General features: G+C 41.3%; 1 protein-coding gene across 2 annotated transcripts in view; it reads left to right on the forward strand.

The window, feature by feature from the left end:
* Positions 1-14037, forward strand: part of gabrb2b (gamma-aminobutyric acid type A receptor subunit beta2b) — a 197919-nt gene that overhangs the window by 53231 nt on the left and 130651 nt on the right. For both annotated transcript variants that reach the window (XM_088398667.1, XM_088398668.1), the window contains exon 5: positions 7427-7496. The gene's annotated coding sequence lies outside the window, so the exon portion shown is untranslated. The remainder of the gene's footprint in view (positions 1-7426; positions 7497-14037) is intronic.

A 14037-nucleotide genomic window follows, 5' to 3' on the forward strand; every position in this document is an offset into this window, starting at 1 on the left:
TCGATTGAGCACATTACATAAACTCACACGGCCTTTAGGTGCTATAAAACGGTAATCCGAACACAATGTTGTTCGTCATTCTGATGACCAAGCAAATGTAACATTTGTGATTTTAGAATTCACGAAAGCCAGCTAGTTTTTGAGCGAGGTATTTAATTGAAACAATACAAACAAGCATTCACAGTTTCCATTGGAAACAGCACGTTCCATCAGAATATATTTAAAGTCATCCTAAAGTAGATTTACCGCGTTTAGTTTAAGGTGATGAGGCATTTACAACCCTCTGTGTCAAAATGAAACAAATAGCGTGAGGTCATTGTACATCAAGAGCATATTCATTTCTAATTGGCTCCATTTGAGGAGGTTCACCAAGCAAAGGCGAATGGGGTTAAAATATGCTCGTGCGGCAGCTGGACACTTTGATAAACGATGGGACGAGTCCATCATTTAGAGCGCGGCAACTTGAGCTTTTAATGGACTAATTACCAGCGCACTTTGTCCATCATGCCTTCGAGCGGAAACTTACACATTTAGCAGACACAGGATGACTTACCTATAGCGTTTTAGATGTTGAAGTATTTTGATGGGGTCAAAATTAACAAATGAATCACCTCGTATTTCAATAATCAAGTTTAGAGCTATTGTTTTTAAGCCAAAAAACTGTCTAGTCCTTTATGAAAGTGTTTTGTGTTGAATCAAAATGAGACATCTGCTTTAATCGAACAGGGATCCGATTATTCAATGGAATGATCGAAAGAAAAATCAATTCTAAAAAATATTCAATGGTGACATAGCTAATTTTGATCCTTTTTGTCCTGCACAAACTACAGTCTAAATACGTCTGCTGAGGAAGACGGATTGAAACAATCCTTGCATGCAACAGCAGTAGCAAAACGCACAACAAAATTAACGATAATACATGCTTTTTGTTGGACAGCGAGAGAGTATGTAAAAGCCTCAATCTAATACCGCCTCAGCCCCTAATGGATACCTAATACTCCCCATAATTGAAGAGGAGATATAAATGACCTAGGACACCATACGAGAAAGTACAATGACTGTACACAAACGTACAAGAGCTGCATCTTGACCATGATACAATTAATAAGCATGACACATTATATCCCACAAAGGGCGTTTTTTACTCCACTGCTATCAAAATCAACGTGAGCCTCATCTATTCATGCAGGTTTTGAAAGCGATAACATGGCGTATGATGTTTCATCCCCAGTGGGTCCTTGACTCATTGCCAGAGAGCCGCAGTCCTTCTGACATTTGAGGCTTTTCATACAATAGCGCACAATGGCGCCTGTCACGTATGCGCTCTTAGCCTGCATGTAACAGACACCAGAGCACGGGTGTCACAGCAGCACATGTGCACCAATACAAAGACAAGGGAGCCAATGCTGACGAAAGGTGAAAGCGCCAGCAGTGCGTGCGGACCAGGCGAGGGGCAAACGTGGCGTCCGCTGGCTGTGCTGTTTGATGTCCTTCCGTCACGGCTGACAGATTGCGGGCGAGGGGATCCGTCTGTGTTGTGGACACTGCACACGAGCGCAGGGAGGATTTGATGCTTGCTGACGCGCTGTCACACTGTCTCAATGAAGCTAGCTTGTAGAGGAGGAGAAAATAGAAATAGATGGCAAAAGGCTCTCGCTTCTGGGTACTACATATTGCAGTCTTTGGGATGTGGACTCATTTTTTTTCTCGTCCACTTCCCCTTGTTCAGTTCAAACAAATGACCTACATAAATGCCAAAAGAGATTTCATTTGTTCTAGTACTACGTTTAAAAAAAAAACCCTAAAAGTCAATTATCTGGCCTGGCACCTGGGGGGTTCCGGTGCCCCCGCGGCTCCCCTTCTAGCTCCGCCAGCGTTTGGAATATTTTGTCGAGTTTCTTTGCAGAAGAACTTTGAGAACATTTCAGGCTGCTTCAGTTTGTACACGTCAGCGCCAGGTTCAAATAAAGGAGCTGACTTCTCAGCTAATTCACAGTTCAACTTGGGGTGACCTTGTGAATTAACACTGAGTCATAATCTTGGAGGATTAGGAGGTCCTGGAACATCAGGTTTTGATGTTTTAATGCTGTCTTTATCTTTTTCGCTCACAGCCTCTGGAGATTTTTTTTTATTTCCCCTCTAAACTTGCCATCCCCTTCAGTTCTCATTTGTGAAGCACCAAGGAAAGACCCCAAACACACATTTATAGTTTATATTGGTTTTCTTATGAACTGGATGGCAAATAGAATTATTGTACCTTCAGAATGGGTCTATACTGTATCATATATTTTTAACTGTCCTCTTAATTTCACCAGTCTGTTGCCTACTGTCACGCAATTTACAGCCCTCTCTTTACTCATATATTATGCATGCCGTGTTGATAATCCAACGATAATCTAATATATATGCAAATTCCCCATCGAGGCGATAAGAATGATCATTCCAGATGCATTTTTAATACATTTCTATGCCCACCGGAGTTAAAGTGAAAGATGGGTGATTGCATTGAACTTTAAAGAACAAGAAAAAAATAACTTATGAAAGCATTGAGGAAAATGTAGTATTAATAATCAGTACGCATGGGAAGCATCACAGTGTCTCATCTGGACATGAGCCTGGAGAGCCAACAAAGTTGAAGACTGCTAGTGAATGTTAATGCGCCTACAAAGTTGAGCTCCATTCATAATGCGACAAGAGCACGCACAGAATTTGAATTTGGAACACCTCGTAATTAGCGTAGTTCATCATCAACTTCATTTGGTCATTCTGTCCATTTATTTTTCGTTAATTTGCCCATTCTGCCTTGTTTCATCTACACCCCAAACACAATGTTCGTGCTTATCGCGGCACAACCAAAGTCTATGGAGACAAATGGAATTGACTGGTTAAAATGAAAGCGGGGTGACTTACTACTTCTCTGTCTCATTTCAAAAAATCATTCAGCCAGCAAAATGAAAATAAAAGCTCCTCAATGACTTGGCTCGCCGTCAAAGTCATTATCCCGTGGAATGGGTGGTTTTTGTGAGGCGTCTTATCAATGCTCTGCCTGGCCGACGGATTCTGACGTTTTTACTCAGTGTCACTTTGAAAGGTTTTCAATAAAATGTCGCCTTTTAACGTGTATCGCCAAGACGCTGACGAGAGGCAGTTTTATAAACGATTAGTTTGATGAGTCCCCGCCAGGGGTTTGATGAATGACCAACTTCATCTGGATGCTGCATTCTAATCACTCCTCAAAGATTTTTGTTTCACCTTTTGCAGCAAATATGGAACAGAGTTAAATTTGACGGCCAGATATTTGGTCTATCGGTCATTCCGCGGCCGTACTTCCCATTATTCATCCTCCCGGCCTAATCGGACCGAGCAGGCACACCATAAATAAACATCCGTCAATCCTTACTTGCGGGTCGTAGCGAACAACCTTGACAAGCTCTTCAATCCAAAAGTGACAATGATGGCACTTAATGATATTTTCATTGCTTTTGATCGACGTAATGAACCGTGCCTAGTACGGCTGAATCGATATTATATTTCACTGGGTGGCATGGCAACAAGCCCCACTTATCCCATGCAAAAACCTTTCTTTTCATCTCTCCTGTTCTCTTTCATCTTTGATCACGTTTTCAATAAAGCATCTGTGGATATCTTCAAGTATCACCGAGGAGCACGTCATTCTGTGGGCGCACTGGAAGTTACACAATGGTCGGCAGTCCGTACCATCTTGCAATCATAGAAAGTATCAGTATAAACCAAAATTGGGATTTAATAGCAGACAACTTTTAATTTATCAGTTTGTTTTGGAGAAACCAGTAAATAATGAACTCCTGTCAAAGCTCCCCTGTCTTGTCATCATTATAGACACGCCTCCCCCTCTCCTTATGTGAATCCTGCCATAATTATACATCCCGTCTCTCTCTCGTAAATGGAACACAATTGTCAGATGAATCACGCACAAAGGGAATGGAACACAGCACTTAATCATCATGGCCAAATTGCTCTATTCATTATTGTCTGATTGTGAGGAGTTTTTTTTTTTTTCCCCCTTACCGAATGAAACGTCAATAGGAAGACAGCCAATATGTAAATTTGAAGTGCAAGGGGGGAAAAAAGGCTTTAAATGAATGCCACATCACAATACAAATCTATAGCAGTCCAACTTATATTACTTAGCATTGATTTTGAAATGTCTGAGCAGGAACAAAAGCTTTTGAACAAGGCAAAGTTCTTGAGAATGGCAGACTATTAAATTACTTATAACAAAGAATGACAAAGGTTTGAGTGTTGGCTGCGTATTTTCTTGATAAAGTGCATCTGCAAAAATAAATGACATATCAACAATTACAGGTAATGTGTATACTACGTGAAGCCTTTTTGCTCACAGGTGCTATTTTACAGTACAAGTACTACCTTCGAAGCTTGACTTTCTGAATTTTTGATCTCGTAATGAAATAGAAGATAAGTGCTGCTTTTAGAGTGTTCCGCTATTTCTTAAGCCTTCATTCACACACTGTCCTTTTCGTTAATTATTTACCTTTAAGGGCTGGAACAAATATGCAAACCTCTTTTTATAAGTGTGCATCTGCAACTTTGAATAAAATGTCCTAGAAAGGCCTCACCACCATATATATAATTTTTGAAAATGTGCAATCAGACAGCTGTACTTTCCGGGAGTGAGCATCTGACCTTTAAGTATTGGCATTTTTGAAAATAGATGAGAGTAGATCTTAAAATGTAAATGTATTTATTAATTTTTTTCTCTGCTTGAAATTCGCCTCCCAAAAGTCTTCCCCAAGTTCTTTTCAGATGACAAACTGACTGACTGTGTGGCCAAACGTAAACACTTCAACATGTAAATGCTCTAAAAGTGGAACTCGGCAATTTATTCAGCGGTTTGCTGTGATTTTCCCTCGCTCGCACATCGCATCAACTTATTTCCATTGCCGTTACCTGACAACTTGACAGCCTTCTCGGGTTCAGAATGCATCCACGAGTTCAATGCCGGATTATCCTTCAAAATCCACGGAAAAGATACAAGCCTTCATATCAAATCATTCAAACAAATACCACCTATTAGAATCGTCATATATAGCCACTAGAGTAAATAGGCACTGGTTGCAAAAATGTGATTTTAAAAGTGATTTGCTGTTTGTTGCGGGAGAGTTTGGCTATTAGAGGCGAGCGTTATCCATCCCGTGCAAACAAATACACGGTAAGCAGTATAGATGTGAGCCGGGATGATCCCTGACAGGGAATCTATGTTGTCTACGCAGCAAACATGCAGCTTAAGGCTCTATTTTGGAAACAATACGGCAAGATCTCTTTTCTTTTCAGTGAATGCCATCTTTCATCCTCATTTTTTTTTTGCAAAACAGCCAATTAGCCAAAACCACATCACCGCTGCCTGTCTGTCAATACCAGAAAATATATCAAAAATATCTATGCACCTGAAATATTTTAATTTGCCGAAAAGCAGGAATAACACATCGGTCGATGTGATGATTTGCGTGCAAGTTACTTCTTTGATGATGATAAGTGGTTGTAATTATTTACCCATCAAAAATGGAATGACACAAGATCAGATTTTAAGCTCCAGATAAGCTTCTTAAAAGGACGATTAGGAGATGATGGTATCTTAAAAGTCTCACACAGCTAACAAGATTTAAAAAAAAAAAAGTAGCAACACTTAAAATAACCTTCAGGTTGGTGAGCACAGCAGAATTTGAAAGAAATATTTACTCACATCGTAAGCACTGAATTAGGAGAAAGCCAAAAAAGGCTCAAGAGGAAATCAGAACAATTTGCTCAAGATTTACTGCATGCATCAATCCTTTTGAAACCCAAGTGGAAATGACTCAAATGCTTGAAAGTTATTTTTTTAAGTGACCTTGCTTTAAGATCATTTAATCCGTTCACATGTCAACAATAGATGCAGAATGGTTGCACAAAAAAAAATATATATACACATGAAATAAATGGAGCTAAAAGCACAAAATGTCTTCAACTCCCTGCATTCCTTTTAATAGCCTCACTTGTTAACATTATCGTAACCTTGACAACTGCACCCAGCAAATTCCCCGCTCGCCAGCATCTGCTCGATGCTGTCAATTTTTCCGAGGTCACCTTGTGCCGATGAAGTGAAGAGAGGCGAAGACGATGTTGCTGTCGTTCTTCCCAAGTGCGCCCGTGCGGCTCGGCCCGTCCCTAATTTTTTGGCCACCTGTGTCTCTAACCATCTGGAAAAGGCTCCCCCACCTGCAACATGTATCATCAGTAGGGATGTCTTGCAGCACACCTTACCTGTCACATTTTCCCAAATATTGGCAGTAGATGTTTTCTTTTCTCCCTTTTCCCATCAGGAAACAAAAGCTTGGGACTGTAATTGTAATAAGACCCTTCAAACGTGAAAAAGCTGAACCCATTTGGACAACCAATAATATTTTCCTGCAAATGAACAAATAACAAGCTCACCCCCACAGTTGAATAAATACTCTACACCCTCCCAACATTCTCGTTATTCTCTGCTTACTTCAAAGTTGCATTGATTTGAAATAGTTGCCATTTTGGTGGGCTTGTTGGTGACTTGAGCGTTGCACTAATTGGCCCTCCTGTCTTGAGTCAGCATTTCATTATACTGTAAGGTCTGTCTTGGTAGAAGGATTTGCAACACCGGCTAGCTTGTTACCCCAAATTGTAACTAATGGATGTCATCCCCCTCCCCTGATAAAAGGCTTATTTTCTCTCTCCTCGCCACCGCTTTGAAGAGGAGGGGGCCGTAAAAGCATCGGCGAGCTGTTAATGAACAGCGTCGACAGTGTTTTTGTTCCACTGCTTGCTTGTTTTGTTGGTGGAGAGTCTGCGGGGAGACGCGAGATGTGAGGTGTTTTGAAGTCGAGTCATTTATTTCCAGGCTGTCGGCTTCCTCTCCTCCCATCGCTCTTCCCCGGTCCACTTTTTGTCTTTAGAGGCGAATCGGCCTCACAGCTCCCCAGCGTTTATTTTGCTCCTTGGAAAATGTTAGACTTGAATGTTTTGCATACAAACCAGCAGAGGATTTGAAAGGCTGTTGCGTTCGTCATGTACACTATCTTCAAATGCAGGCCTTTGCGGTGTCTTTTCTCACATGTCTGGTGCTTTGTAACTATACAGTTGATTTTTTTTTTCCAAAATGCCGTCGAAGCAGTTTGTGATGAGAGCGGTGGCAGCATGACAGTTCACAAAAGATCGAGAGTTGACTGTGTATATAAAGTATGGCTTAAAAAAAGACACTCAGCCCCCCTACTTCTTAACACCAAATTGATTTGCGTGGGTCTATTGGAGTTTTTCCCCCAGATTCCTGTTTTCTTTCTTACCATTGGAACATAAAATCAATTGGTTTTGTCCGGCTCAGACTAATTTTTTTCTATATTTTCTCTCCTGCTTGTGCTAGGTTCCGAGGCTCCCCTCACACTTTGAAAATCTCTTCTTCATCAACTATCGACAGTGAGCTTCATCATAAGGTCAGTGGAGCATGTTTTTTTTTTTGTGTCAAAATGAACTTGGTTTACTTTAATTGCCTATTTTGACTGTCCTGGTAATCGATGGAGACATTTGCTATGTTAAATTGAAATCGTAAGAACTGTCGGCCCAAAAATGTTAGCTTGAGCTTTTAAAGTTGACTTATTCTGTGAAGGACGAGGTCATTGGAGGGGAGGAATTACTACGGGAATCTATAATGAATGGTAAAGTGCTGCTATCACAGGAGGAAGCATGTAATAGCATGTTAAAGTATAAATTGCTCAAGTGAGGAGCCCGGTAGATTGCTATCAGGAGCCCATTTCCATTAGTTCGAAGATGCATTGATTGGATCCAGGCAAGTATGTTGCATCAGCACTTCTAGACTTAGCAGCAACGTGTGTATGTGTGTCATGTGTTTGTAGGTGTGTGACTTTTGTCAGGCTGCTGAAGCTTAGATAAACTCTTAATTGGTTAATTGATTGCATTTTAATCGCGGGATTCACTTGCTGCCTGCAACAAAGACTCAGTAAGGGCGGTTTGTACTTGTTTTGTCAATGAAGCAACGATGTATCATGCTGCTCTTTTGGTGACTCCATTAACTCAAAAGAAGTCAGCAAATTGTAGTCATGTCTGTTTGGGCACTCCAGAAAATTACAGTGGTTACCTCTGTTGAAATGTGGTTGAACTGATTTGCTGAGATTTAAAGTGAAGCTGGAGACACTTTTGCATTTATGACCGTGGCGGACACACACCTGAAGGACTATTTGTCCTTTTCACGCTGGGCCATGATTCATTTCAGGCGATTGCATGTGCACGTTGAGAATATTTATGTACGACATCAACATGCTTGCGGTGCTCGCGTACACGGCGGTTGGCGGACTGGAGCCCGTGGCCAGAGTCAAATGCAGTCTCCTCACCTGTTTGTGGCCTTTGAGCTAGACCGTGTTTGGCATAGTCCCGGGGGCTGATGCCACAGCGACTTAAAGCCGCTGCAGCAAACATGAGACCTAACACGGCCCGGCCAGACGCAGGAATCGGACCGTTCTGTTTCTAAATGGATTCGCCATGAATATTTCAGATCTTGAAGATACAGCAGGGTTAAGTTCACGCACGACTTATGTAAATTGTTTGATAGATGTGCCGTGTGGCATTTTCAAAGATTAAAAGCCCCGCCACTTTGTTGGACTTGAAGTTTTACACATGTTCTAGAGGATTCTGACAAAGGCTCGACTTCAGCGATTATCCATTCATGTGAAACTGGATGCACGGTTCCCAATCTAAGATCACTCCATTTTTCTTTGAGCTCAATATTCCTTTTGTCATGGTGCAGTGGCCCCAATTGGTCCACCCATCACGTTCATGATAGTCTTTGGGACTTCCAAGGAGAAGTCATAGAACTTTGGATAAGGATTGTCCCGCAGAGAATACATGACCTTATTTCCATGTGTCATTGTGATAGAACACCTTTGGGCACTAGAAGGAATGAGTTGAAGGTTTTAAAAATATTCACATTTCACCTCGGCGTACGTGTCATATGGCTCTTGGAAGTGAGGATGACGAGGCAGAGAAAAAAAGAGACACACTTTCAATTGAATCTATGGTAGAGTTCAGATAAAACCTCAAAACTTGGGAAACTGTCTTTTTCCGTCGCATTCCTTGTCTATCTCACCTGGAGCTTAACAGTCTACAAGTCATAACACCCCCAAAAAACATCTCATCAGGGTAAAGCACTTTCAATAATGAAGTGAACTTGGCCAAAACAAAACGGGTGAACCTGAGAGACTTAGGTGCAGTCATTTAATGGAAGTACATTCTGTCCCGACACTTTGCAATCGAGATACGAGACGCTTCTAACGACGCCTGTATTTGCGGCATCATCAGCATCACTCTGCGCCAATTACTAAAAAGGCAATCAACAAACTGCTACCGTGCAGATATTTCCACATCACAAGCAGCATGCCTCTTTATCTTTTATGCTCTTATTTTATGAGGGAATAAACATACCAAAACGTTTATTTTAACGTCACCATGACACACAAAGCTCAATTATCTCATTACTATTCATTGAGGCGTATTAATGGAGACTTTTAGACATGTGAGCATCATGCTAAGTATCAAAATCGAAATGACCTAATGTGGTCAAAGCAGGCATTCACACAGCGTAGAGCAGAAAATCAAAAGAAGTAGTAAACGACTATTCCCAGATGTGTCAAGGAGGTGAAGAGGTACCAAGTTCTCAATCCGCTAAACAATCATTAAACTGACACGCAGTGACGGAGATAAACATGTTGCTTTGCTCCGAGAGACCTTCATTAGACTCTCCATGTTGCTGTGCTCATCCAAGCTATGGGATCTCTGCGAAGATTGATTGTGCTGGACCACAGATCAGGGAGAAGACCTCCCCCGCACTCTGCGGCTGGTTCAACCCCAATAGTGCTTTGCTGGAGAGGGGCTTAGGGACCCCCGCCATACACAAAGGCAATATCACCTGATAAATTGCCTTCTCTGGCAGGATTACACAGCAGGCGGCTCCTCGTGGTTTTCCCCTATGAGCTTTACGCTTTCAGCAGATATTACAAGCGGGGCAATTTGTTATTGAAATGGACAAGCGATGATGGGCTTAAATCATGAGCATTCCATCACAGTGAGCTATTAAAACAATCATCTTATTTTAAACACCCAAAAGCAATTGAATCCATGGAGAGTCGTGGTGATGTTTTAGACCTTGAGCTGAATTCCAATGAGCAGGGAGAAAGAATTGTGAGTGACTTGCAGTTGGAGATGCAGTTCATACTTTGAATGCTTTGCCTCCAATACTAAAGTCCAACCTTTTTTGCAAATATGGAATCATATCTTATTTAGCAACCTGGAAGAATTCATCTTTTGAAAGTAGGAACTAAGTTCTTTGGAGGATTAAAACTTGGAATCATTGTTCCCACTTTCAATCAATCATTATATCTCACAAGTCACCGCCTCACTTCCTCTCTGGCCTACCTTCAAATAAACCCGGCGTTGCTTATCTGTTCCTTCATGGCTCAAAAGTTGCGGGCATCATCCCAACACTCACTAAGAGGTGACATTGCGCTACAGAAACGATTCAGACAGATACCTGACACAAAATGTCAGGGAAAAATCGAAGAACCAAAATAATCAAATCAAATGGGAAGACATGGTGGTAGACAAATGTATTATGTTGAAACCATTAGACAAAACAATGATATTCACCAAAACGGATTATTGAATTGCAGCCTCAGGGAAAATCGTTGGACTTCATCCAATTCTTGTCTCAATCCTTCTCTGTCTGTAAATGTTGTACTTCTCAAGGGCTTGGCATAAAAGCCTACATTCGATCCCCTTGGAATTCCAAAGGTGTCAAAGTCGACACTCTGTCCGAAATAATTAAAGCCTTCATTAGCATTGAGGAGCATGGCCCTATTCGTTACCTGCTTAGGGCCTCTGTAATTGGCGGCAGCGCTGTCACAGCCTCATGTCCCCTGACACCAGTCACAGAGATGTCCACGATAGGTCGTGCTATCAGGCTCCTTTGTCGATCCGCCGTTTGAACCTTTCACTGCAGTTGCAGAGAACTAAAGCCGAGTGATGCATCGCTCGGTGCTTCCATCCGTCAAACTCTGAAGACGTTGACAAATAAAAGACAAGTCTCCGACTGACAATCTGCAAGTGAAGAGCTTTGGGAAACTTTTCACAGGTTTCCAAAATAGCAGCAGCACCATCTCTGTACAGCCGTTGTTTTTTTGCCAAGTAGCTCATTCTTGAGCTTACGTAAGAATAGCTTTGCGGGAAATGGTGAGGTTTTGGTGTGCTGCTGTTGACGCTATTCTAATTGGCCCTTTAAAGAAGAATATTTATACTGCAGCTAGCATGATGCACTTTGGGTATGATCTAATTAAACAATAGGGATAATGTTTGGGAGAATTCATAGCCACTTTAATAGTTCAATCCAATTAGTTAAAGAAAGCTTTTGGCCTAAAGAGAGTGAAAATATATGTGCATGCCTGGCAGCAGTTCAGTCATTATAGAAGTTTTTCGTAGTAGATGTTGCTTTTTGTTATTGTTGTTGTTTTGTAAACAAGAAGCGTCTGGCTCGCCAAGATAAGAAGTCACCCTTGCCAATCCTTTGCAGCAAAAGATCAATAGCGATGCAGGATAGTTTGAGTTGTTCCCCTCTCGAATAAAGGATCTTTTAATTGGGATTTGTTCCCTACGGCATTTTAAGCTACGAAAAAGACACGAGGTAATCACTTCTCTTCTGGAAAGACGCCACAACCCCCTGCTGTCATTTAACCTTTATGATTTGATTTTTTTTCAACAGCATAAATTACAATTGCTCAGTCATAATTTGAGTGAAAATTAGAATGCTGTTCTTTGTGTCATTATTATCAGTAAAAAAAAAAAATCCATGCGTAAGTGATTCGCCAATAATGTGTGTAACAAAAATAGTAAACATTTATTCAGTTGTCATATTGCATTTCCTCACAGATTTCAAATGGCCCTTGGACTTTTTGAAAAGTGAATGTTCCCTACCTCCCATCTAGGAACTGAAAAAAAAAATCCTTCCTATCCAAGACATTCTCATACCTTGAGGGAGTTCTTAAATATTCCTCTGAACACTGTCAACCATTACTCATACAGTATCCTTGCGTATTCTTACCATCTAAACTAGTTTCAACTTGAAAGGGGTGAGTCTGAAGGCCAGCGTAGATATCTCTGAAGTCTCTCTTTGGTCTTGTCAATAATTCAGTTTGAGGTTTTGACAAGAAATAAAATCAATGAGCATTCATGGTGTGTTACATCGAAAAGCCTTCCGCAGCTTGTCCGCTTAGCGAAATGGCTTTGGGGAAGCGTGCAACACAAACTAACACGTAGCTTCTCTAAGTGATGCCATGTGTCAAGGGAACAAAATGTCTTGAGCGGCTCCAGTGGCAAGACGAGATGCAACATAACATGCAATTTAACGTCTGTTTAGTTCTATTTGTTTTTGTGGAGCTCTTTGACCTTTCATCCAATGTACATCTACATCATCACCAGCCATACCTTGATGTAGCTTAGAAGCAGTGTCCAGCATGATATCGATTGAGTTGCTTTTGGTTAACCTACAATTTATTGGATCCTTTTCTCCACTTGGACAAGAGTGAAAAGGATGAAGGAGAGAAAATGGCTCATGGGGAAAACACGAGTTGGATACGACAGTGCAGTTGATGAGGTGAAGAAGGCTTCGGTGTCAGATGGACGGATAAAACCAGGCGAACACATCATGTACAAAGAGAGACCTTGTTGTGTGACTTTTGGCTCGACACAATCGCCGTTCGATCAACGTCAAGTTCTTTTTCCTTTGGGTTTGACTTTCTCGCCGCAAATTACAAAGCAAACCCACGGCAGCTGAGCACACACACATCTTCTGGATGGAGGAAAGCGCCTGACAGCTCAGTGAACAGCAGAACTCGCTCTTTGGTTTTAGCTTGAGGCTATGGCAGGTGGTGTGCGACTTTGTGTTAACGCTAGTTAACAAGGTTCATACACTTATTTTGCTGTGCAAACTTGAAAAGTTATGGCGTCAAGTGGGTTGTTTCTCTTAGGACGGAGCTGTGAAGTCAACAGCGGCATACCTGTCAGCATCTAATGGAGCTTTTAAGGTTTCAGTGTTCCCTTATATGAGATATGTTTCCATCAAGATGTGAGGATTCATTCAATAAATTTGTATCCCTACTTTGTGACCTTGAAACCTTTTTCGACGAGTTCAAATGTTGCGATTCAGTGGAATGAAAAGTCACATCTAATTCGGGTAAGACTCCCTAAGAGAGGTTAGGCGCATAAAGAGAATACATTATTCTGCAGAACATTCAAATGTGTCAGGCTATACCTGAGGGTTCAAACACAAACATCCCCCCCAGGGAGGAGAGAAAAGCCAACGGGATGAAAGGCAAGCGAATTGTGCAGCGACTGATACACCAATGCATGCAAAATTAGGAATTGGCATGAAAAGCAAGAAAGCACGCTCAGTCAACATCCTCCCGTCCGTCTATCAACGGGATTATGCCATCCCCTTACATAATGTTAGCTGTAATATTCATTTGGGTTGTTTCAAGCAGTGAAAATAGGAGCTGAAGTCTAATGCTTTTTCGCTTTGTGCATGACAAAACATGCTTTAACAGCTGGCTCATTCCATTTTCATCAAACTTATTTTTGGCTTAGTTGTCTCAGCCCGCCCCCCTATTTTTTTTTTTCTCTTTCATTCCGCCATTGTTCACTAATCACCTCGATTATGAAAGGACAGTATGTCCGGCTTAAAGTGGTTAAGCTTTTTTTTTTTTCCCCATCAGTTTACGCAAGCCGTTTTAGATTGCATACAAATTCATGGCTGACAATATTGAAATTGATCAATTGATTGCTTAGAGTTTATTCGATTTGGTGCAGTCGGGTGTTGGTTAATTGTCTTGAAGGTGAACATCAATCATTAATCAATTCCACAGAATCGACATTGGGTATTGTAAATTAGTTTTTTTCCCTCTTGATAAGGAAAAT

The sequence above is a fragment of the Syngnathus floridae genome, chromosome 15, assembly GCF_059516105.1.
Source record: "Syngnathus floridae isolate MCC-2025c chromosome 15, RoL_Sflo_1.0, whole genome shotgun sequence".
Classification (NCBI taxonomy): domain Eukaryota; kingdom Metazoa; phylum Chordata; class Actinopteri; order Syngnathiformes; family Syngnathidae; genus Syngnathus; species Syngnathus floridae.